General features: G+C 30.6%; 1 long non-coding RNA gene across 1 annotated transcript; it reads left to right on the top strand.

Annotated features, from left to right (window-relative positions):
* The first annotated feature begins 1,288 nt into the window (after positions 1-1,288).
* LOC139491203 (uncharacterized) lies at positions 1,289-6,789 on the top strand. The gene is made up of 3 exons (XR_011656486.1): positions 1,289-1,437; positions 4,269-4,704; positions 5,946-6,789. It is a non-coding gene; the product is annotated as an uncharacterized lncRNA (long non-coding RNA).
* The last annotated feature ends 1,140 nt before the right edge of the window (positions 6,790-7,929 follow it).

Here is a 7,929-nt window from a genome sequence, read left to right on the forward strand (position 1 = left end):
TAACATCTAAATATAGGTATTGGATCCATATTCTAACGATCTAAGAAATTTGTACTATGAGACACCGATACATTGTTGTTCACTGTTTCAAAAGATGGCCAAGAACTGTTTAAAACAAATTATGTAAATTGGGAAATTAACAAGATGTGCTTGGCCAAATTGCTTATTGTTTCATATTTGTATATATGTAATGCTAATGCACCATGCATTTAAGAGAAAATTAAGTGCAAATTCATATAAAAAGTATGTTATGCCAGTCATATTCGGGAATTGAATTAGCCTATAAACAATGACTAGTTGTGTGGCTACCATTCATACAACACCGATCTCTTACAATATAATTGTTACAATAAACATAGCATCACATTATGATTCCATATTTTCAGCCCGTTCCATTAACTTAAAGTTATAATTCTGCCTGTATGTCATTCGAAGCAAAATCGTAAAAGACGGTTAGATAAACGAAATATTGCTCACTGCATTCAGATGAATTAAGTGTTAGAACAGTCTCAATTTTATTTTTATGTTGCAGAATAATATACAACTGGCATCACCCATTCTCTCATATACAATTATGATTTCAAGTTGCAATGACATGTGCCTTTATTGAGGGTGGTGAAGGGCTATTTTCGTGCAGCGTGCTTTGCCATTTTTATTTCACTTGTAGCCGTGAAAAAGGTTCGTTATTCACCGTGTTTCGTGGAAATGGTTAAAAGAAGATAAACGTGCAAGATTTTTTGAATTTTTTGTTCATCGTGAAATAATATATATTAATAAACATGTACATGGTGTAAGGAACTATAAATGTAGATAAAGAAAAATACATTTGTAACAATTTCTTAATATAAGGTGCACATTACATTTCTACATAAACGACAATCTATAACGTATTTCGGTATACAATTCGTTTGTAGTACAGAATGTATTATCAATATTACATTACAAACAAAATATCATGATTAATAAAGTATATTTTGAAAAAGATATATTAAAGTTACGAAAACATTATAAATATATATGGTGTCAAATTTTGCACGTTACACACGACACATTATTGAGGTTTAGTTGACTCACTTCTAATGAAGCATGATCACTATAATTCAATCGATGTATGTTTCTTTTTTTAACCAAACAATATAAAAAGGCTACATGAATGTAAAATGTACAGCCGGATCATCAAGAACAAATCCTAAATTGTATATCTATTAAACCTTTATGATTGCATCGTATGATTTTATGTCATTGAAAGGCTTCCATAAAAACTGATGCGTAAATGTAATAAGGAAGTTAAAAGTTCGATCTGTCGTTGGCCTTTAATTCCACAATCCTACGTCCTATGGTTTCTGGTGGATCATTGGCAATCATACCACATCTTCTCATTTTAAAGCAGTTATAAACAGTGGTATAGTTTGTTTTTAACAAAAGAACAAAAGAAAGGTAATGCATTTACTATGATCTGATTCATGTTTTGTTCAATTAACATTAAACTTGTAATTAAGACATCAACTATATTTATGAAATCAAATCATGCAAAGTTTAGACTACAATTGAGTGCCAATAGTTATAAAAAGTTTAGTACACATAAGGGAACGTCCACTTAACTTACAGGGGGGTATTGTCTTGTGGTATTTTTCTTTAAAATATTCTGATGCCCATTCGATAAAAGAAGATATTCTGTTTGAGCAGATGACCAGAAAGATATATTGAATCTAGATTTTACCCATAGCTTATAGTCCTAAATTTTGAAGCAAAATAATTTAAATGATAGCGTTAAAAACAAAATAAAGTTGGTCATCAAAATTTTTAAAAAAAATTGTTATAAATTGAATTAAGCCGATCGGAAAGTTCTATCATGGTCTATGGTCGGGGGGTTGTTTGTCTCTTTGACACATTCCCCATTTCCATTCTCAATTTGATCATATACAAGATTATTATAAGTCGCAATGATCATCTAATGCAATACATTTTTTGCGAAGTTAGTGTTTTATATGCCTTTTTAATGTCCCATTTGTATTTTTCGCTTCATTTCTTAATTATTTTATGTTGAAATACATAATTTTATCAAGATATTCGAACGTGTGCCATGCGTAAATAAGGGATTGATGACTCATCATCTGATAATTTCTTCATTAGGCTCTATTGAAACAGGGAGACAAGTAAATGATACAATTAAAATAAAACAAATACTGAACTCCGAGAAAAAATAAAAAAAGGAAGACACTTATCATATGGCACAATCAAAAACTCAAACACATCAAACGAACGGATAACAACTGTCATATTCCTTGCTTGATACTGGCATTTTCCTATGTAGAAAAAAAATTATTTAACCTAGATAGACCTCTGTGACTTATATGACAGTCGCATCAAGTTCCATTATATTGACAACGATATTTGAACAAAACAAACAGACATATTAGGTAAAAATATTAAATATAGGGATACAGCAGTCAACATTTTGTTGTAATCTGAATCACAAATATGTAACTAAGAATCTAAAAATGTCATATAGACCAAACATGTTAGCAAAATTTAAAGACAAGCGAACACAATGTTTTACAATAGCACAATAACAGGATGTAAAAGTACACAGCCACGTCATATGTATCAAAGAAACACGAAAGGCATATAAACAAAGCACATTATCAAAAACGAGTAACCTGGATACGAGAGTTATCATAGAACGGGATGTGCATTTCACTATTCATAAAGACAAATAAAATAATAGTATAACCCGTTATTAAGATGACAACAGTATAAAACATTATTAATAGTTATCAAATGTACCAGGATTGTAATTTAGTACGCCAGACGCGCGTTTCGTCTACGTAAGACTCATCAGTGACGCTCTTATCAAAATATTTATAAAGCCAAACATGTACAAAGTTGAAGAGCATTGATGATCCAAAATTCCAAAAAGTTGTGCCAAATTTGGCTAAAGTAATTTATGCATGGGATAAGAAATTCCTTTGTTTTTCGAAAAATTCAAAGTTTTGTTAACAGGAAATTTATAAAAATGACCACATTATTGATATTCATGTCAACACCGAAGTGTTGACTACTGGGCTGGTGATACCCTCGGGGACGAAACGTCCACCAGCATATTAAGATGACAACAGTATGAAACGTTATTATGATGACAACAGTATAACACGTTATTAAGATGACAACAGTATTAAGATGATCACCGCCTAAAAGATTAGTTGTGGATAAAAACTGTTCTAATATATTATGTGTTATATATATTAGATTAGTTCCTTATCGAATGTTCTGATGGAATATCATTAAATAGACAAATAAAAGTAGGTGCAATAAATTGCATCTTTACAGTTTCCTAGACTCAAGAACATAGTGTTTGTTTAATGTTTCAACAGTCGCCATTTTACCGTACGACAACGAATGAATATAATTAGTTATCAAAGGTACCAGGATTATAATTCAGTACGCCACACGCGCGTTTCGTCTACATACGACTCATCAGTGACGCTCATATCAATATATAAATGAGTTTATCTGACACACAACTGTGCGCCAAATTTACCAAGGAAATGTCTACTGAATGCATTTAAGAAAATACCCAATCACTTATCTTTCAATCATGCAAAAAGTTACAGGATAAAAGATTGTAATTTTGATTGATAGATAAACATTCTGTAATTTCTATTCCTCTTCTTTTTTTTATTATTTTGCTACTAGTTTCAATATTCAAGTGGGATTGTCAGAGAACACAGTTATTTCGTAGCATTTTTTTTAGACAATAAATGATAATAAAAAAAATGCCACTTGCGCTTTCTGAATAATATTTCTACAGTGCATTGTACTACTTTTGGGACAAATTATATCAAAATTATAAAACACTTCTAGCTCAAAATATGGACAATTTCATGTTAAGGAGTCTTGAAATCTTTTTACAGCTTCCGAACTGCTAATTTTCAACCTTTTTCACCTGGACCAAATCACCTACTTTAAAATTCATGACCCTAATTTCATCCCCTACTTGCTATCTGAGGCTTTAAACATGAAGAACTGAATTTAAAAGGGGTAAGTAACATACTGCCCACACTAGGGACAATATTCGTGGACAACAAAAAACAAAGGACGATAACTGTGTTCCTGGACCAGATAAAATATTTCTTTTGCAATTGGAAGTTTAATTTGAAAATTCTTCCGATTATTGTTTTTTTTTTCCTTTAACTATCATTAGCATTTTTTTTTTTTTATTATTTTACTTAATAATACATTCGTTATTTGTAAAATATTTTTTCCAGAATATCTGATGGCACAAGTGTTGGCGGTACCTGGAGAAATCAGACATGGATTTTCGTTCTACCACTCTATCAACCATGACTTCGGCAGAATTACTGGGATAGCAGCCACAGCAAAGGGAAACGTTTTATTATGTGACTTTGATAAAAAGAATCTGATTCTAGTTGATCCTCTTGGAAGTTATCTCAACAAGATTAACGTTGACAGCGAACCATATGATGTGGCTATTACAGGTGAAAATGTTGGCTACATAACCCAACCTTCCACCAGATCTGTATTACAGATTGACCCGGATAGAATGATTATAGTTTTGAAAACATCAATCAACGATTTAGGCGCTACCGTGATGTGTTCTACAGCATTCTCGACTTCTTTATGTTTTCTATGCTTCAATCTTGAAGGAAAATCGTATGCATATCAAGCGTATGACAATGCCATGTAAGTCGTTTAATGCTATGTATGACGTTCTATATCTGATTTTCTGCCTCTTTATATCACCAAGTCATTATACTGTACACATTGCCCTCACTTTGTATAAATTAAAAGAATCAGACGAAAAAAAAAATCTACATGCATCACGATGATTTGTCTTATAGTATCTATCAATCACATTCACTGTCATAATTTACATACAATTCTTAATGTGTACATCACCTGAACATGCGGAATGTGTTGAATAGGCCAGGATGAAAAACATCAGCAGTAATATATAGAAGTAATGATTAAACAATATACGAATACGTTATAGATAATAAATGAATTTGGTATTCTTAATTTGACAAAAATATACATAATTATCCACATATTTAACCGGTAAAATCGTTCTTATTCAAGGACATTCAAAAAATATTCAACGAGTGAATCATGAACTATTTATCCGTATATATATATATTAAAAGAGAAAAGAGAAAAGGCAAGCAACATAGCTTAAAACACAAACATTTTTTTTTCAATGCGAACCCTTACCGAATAATAAATTGTTTTTTGTTCTAATTATGCATAAGAAACATATTTCAATGTTTGTCACTGTTGTTTTTTAATAATATTTGAATAAAATTGTCCACCATGTTTTGTGTACAGCGATAAAAAAAAGAATTATGCCATCACGACACAGCTTAATAACAGATCTAGATTTGAACTCTAAAACGTAAAAGATTAAATATACATTTCCTGTAAATTGATAAATAATTGTCGATACATATTCATACCTTAAAACTTTATTGTATGATTTCCTTCTAATCACAAGAGTTTATTTGGTATATAAAATCAAAACATCAACCAATTGATATTTTCAATCTCTAAACATACAACTATCCGCTTTAATTGTTACCCCTGAAAAGAAGCTGGACAAAATCATTACTTTACTTTAAAATTCATCACCCGATATTTTTCACAGTGTAATTCCATCACCCTACTTGCTATTTGGGGCATTAAACATGAAGAAACAAATTTGAAAGAGATATAAAAAAGAAAGGCAAAAAAACTCTCTCCACATTAGGGACTACACTCACTCATGGACAACGAAACGGACAACAAAAATCAAAGAATGATAACTTGTTCCCGGACCAGTTGATGTCAAACAGATATTTGATTCAACATTTTAGTTCTAAAACATCTCTGGAATAACGGGTCTAATGCTTATTTCTAAATTTTCATATTTGATAAATAAATAATTTCAGAAGCTTTCCAAACATATCTGGATATAAAAACTGGCACATTGGTCCTCATATTATAAAGTGCCATGCAGTTGATGGGAGGACATGTTTTTCCTGTCATGTAGGTCACAACTATATCACAGAAAGCAAAATGACCTTCCCGATTTTCATGACAAGACAGCAGAATATAAGTATTGCCACCATCGATACACCAACTGACATATGCTCTGATAATTATGGGCACCTCTACGTCAGTGGACAAGGTTCAAACAACATACACAGACTGACACAGGAGGGAAAGGTCATAGATATACCCTTACATTCACAGCATGGAATAACACAGCCAGTTGCCGTATGTTTTAACCAAAACTATAGTAAATTATATATTGTCAACGAATGGGGGAAATCAGTGTTCATCTTTAATGTTTATTGATGATTTATAACAGTACATGTTGATTTTTGTATTTTATGATTTCCTATTAAGGTAGATCACAAGTATATATTTTTTGAGACAGAATTTTTTTATTATTTGCCACAATGAAGATTTTACTATGCTCTTTTAAAAAATTTAATACAAAGTATGGGTCACCGTGCTATTTTTCAAGTTATGAGTCGTTGAAAATTGCCAACATTTGGTTAGTTTGTTCATGAAAAAACACATTAGTGTGCATAAAAAAAATCTTTGAGAAAGAATTTTGAAATAAATTGTGAGAAGAAAGGTTTCATAATATGTTTTAAGAAAATAAAAAGAAAACATGGTGTCACCGACCTTGTTTTCTTGCTACAAGTAAAAATTAAAATAAATCTCTATTAGACCAGTATAAATGTTGTACTAAAAGAGTTAGCTCCCCTTAAATGGCTCATTTGAAAAAAATGATTTTAAATTAAAAAAAAATGATATTTGTTAAAATATTTTGTATAATACAATTAATTAACAAGTTTTTTTTAGATAGATAAAACAGTCTATCCATTGAATTGCAAATCTGTCTCCAAATTTGCAGATTTAGGCAAATAACTAGACCGATTTTGTACTGTGATTGTTCAATCCAAGATGGCGGTATACCATGAATCTACCTTAAATTAATACTGTCCTTCACAAAAATAGTACACATGTTATATACATAGTACATCGTCTAACGTATAAACGTAAAATCAAACGATTTATGTTATGCTGCTGCACAAACAAAGCTATATCGTAGTAGATGTTTTGAAAAGATGAACTATTTTACCTTTCATGAAACATATTGATTTTCTACAATGCGATATTTTACTCACAATATTAAGTAAAACATCTCTATGATAATAAGTTCAATAAATTTGAAATATCTAAAATAGTTTTGTTTGTAATTAAGAATATTCTGCTATTGGATGTGTGTTGCACAATACAAGTACAAATTTGCAGATATGAAAAAAACGCATAATAAAGCAAAACATATATGGATACGAAATATATTGGTTGAAACATAATTCTCATGAAAACTTATATATATATTCGAATGAGACAACAATTCATTTAAACCAGTGAACACAATTGTGAATAATTTCTGTGAATTTTTAAACAAAATGCCAGTAAAGTGCAATAATCGCAGAGAATACAAAAACACTTCTTCATGTTCTTCCTTTGTTAATTTTTTTTTTGTGGTTTTTTTTGTAACTGTTACAGAATTGCCTCGCTGTCTCCACATGGAATATGAATTTTTAATCTCTTCGCACAACTATTTTTATAAAATTTGTCTTTTTTTTAATATGTGAATGAAAGATTATTCCCAGCTTATATTTTGTTGGATAATACCTTATCTCTTTAATGTTGGTAGGCCTTGAATAATTATACTGAACGGTTAATCAATTTGAAGATTAGAAACAATTATCCGTTCACGTTATTGTCAGGCTGACGTATATAGGCAACGTCAGTATTCCATTGTCTAAAAGTTACAATTCGAGAGAAATAAAATTTCTGTTACAGAGTAAAACCTTAGGTAACATATCAATTATAAGAAACGAAACAACA

This window comes from Mytilus edulis, chromosome 10 (assembly GCF_963676685.1).
Source record: "Mytilus edulis chromosome 10, xbMytEdul2.2, whole genome shotgun sequence".
NCBI classification, from domain to species: domain Eukaryota; kingdom Metazoa; phylum Mollusca; class Bivalvia; order Mytilida; family Mytilidae; genus Mytilus; species Mytilus edulis.